Source organism: Haplochromis burtoni, unplaced genomic scaffold, assembly GCF_018398535.1.
Source record: "Haplochromis burtoni strain Fernald_Lab_line unplaced genomic scaffold, NCSU_Asbu1 Contig_1133, whole genome shotgun sequence".
Lineage (NCBI taxonomy): Eukaryota > Metazoa > Chordata > Actinopteri > Cichliformes > Cichlidae > Haplochromis > Haplochromis burtoni.
This window is the reverse complement of record NW_024583494.1, coordinates 55,925-57,714: the sequence shown is the minus strand read 5'-3', so window position 1 is coordinate 57,714 and position 1,790 is coordinate 55,925.

Genomic DNA, 1,790 nt, shown 5'->3' with positions numbered 1-1,790 from the left:
GTCATCATTTTAAGTGGGGGAACTTGCACAATCGGTGGCTGACTAAATACTTTTTTGCCCCACTGTAAATAATAGAATATATTACAAAGTTTACAAAAAAGCTCTAGGACTATTTTCTAAGGACAGCGCAAAATGCCACCACTTTCCTGTTGGTTGAAAAATGCACCATGTCAACCAATAAAAAAACATGAGATGGAAACATCTGGAATTTGGTTATTTAGGAAGAAGGAAAGTTTCGGGAGTGACGGCAGCGAGAGAGAGATCGAACGATATCAACAGTCAATTTTAAGATGTGAGAGATTTGTTATGTTTAGCGTGTTTGTTGCAGATTGCAGTATAAACCGTCTCCAGGTGCAAAACAGGAGTGAAACACCTCCTGCTTTGACGCCTGCAGGGTTTCGGCCTGTGATGTGCTCCTCTGTCTTGTGGTGGACAGAAACTACAGTCACGGCCAAAAGTTGACACAAATATTGGTTTTCACAAAGTTTGCTGAATCCGTGGTTTTGGATCTTTGTGTCAGTTGTTTCTGTGATGTATTGAAGTCGAATTACAAGCACTTCATAATTTTCATTTGCTTTTATTGACAATTACATCAAGTTTATTCAAAGAGTCAGTACTTTCTATGTTGTTTATTCATTTTCAAGACCTCTGCAATTCACCCTGGCATGTTGTGAATCAGCTTCTGGGCCAAATCCTGACTGATAGTAACCCATTCTTTCATAACAATGCTTGAATTTTGTCAGAATTTTGGGGTTTTGTTTGTCCACTTGCCTCTTGAGGATTGACCACAAGTTCTCAATTGAATTTAGGTCTGGGGAGTTTATTGGCCATGGACCCAAAGTTTCAGTGTTTTATTCCCCGAACCACTTAGTTATCACTTCGGCCTTATGGCACGGTGCTCCATCATGCTGGAAAATGCATTGTTCTTCACCAAACTGTTGTTGGATAGTTGGAAGAAGTTGCTGTCGGAGGATGTTTTGGTACCATTCTTTATTCATGGCTCTGTGAGCCCTCACATGAATGGTCTCAGGATGCTTTACTGTTGGCATGAGACAGGACTGATGGTAGCGCTCACCATTTCTTCTCTGGACAATCCTTTTTACAGATGCCCCAAACAATCAGAACGGGGCTTCATCACAGAAAATGACTTTACTCCAGTTCTCAGCTGTCCACTCACGGTACTTTTTGGAGAATATCAGTCTGTCTCTGGTTTTTTTTTTTTGGAGAGAAGTGGCTTCTTTGCTACCTTTCTTCACACCAGGCTATCTTCCCAAAGTTTTCACCTCACTGTGCATGCAGATGCACTGACACCTGCCTGCTGCCATTCCTGAGCAAGCTCTGCACTGGTGGTAGTCTGATCCCACAGCTGAATCATCTTTAGGAGACGGTCCTGGCGCACACAACAATTGAACCTCCTTCCTTGAAGTTGTGATCTGATAAATAGTTGATTTAGGTGCAATCTTAGTAGCAACAACAGCCTTTTTATGCAATGCAATGATGGCTGCATGTGTTTCTTCCTCTTAACCATGGTTAAGAGCAGTGGTTCCCAAACTTTTTTTGCTGGGCCCCCCTTTGTTTTACAAGAAAAATGTCCCCCCCGCGTGCACGCGTGCACGCACGCACGCACACATCCTCCAACCACACACGCCCATATTTTGCTCCATTGCGGTTTATTTCACACCTCAAACATTTAGTAAACAATTAAGCAAATACAAGTAATCTGCAATAAATTACAGGTAGTAAGAAAATAAACTACTCACTCTGTTACGCTGCGTCCACACCTACACGGG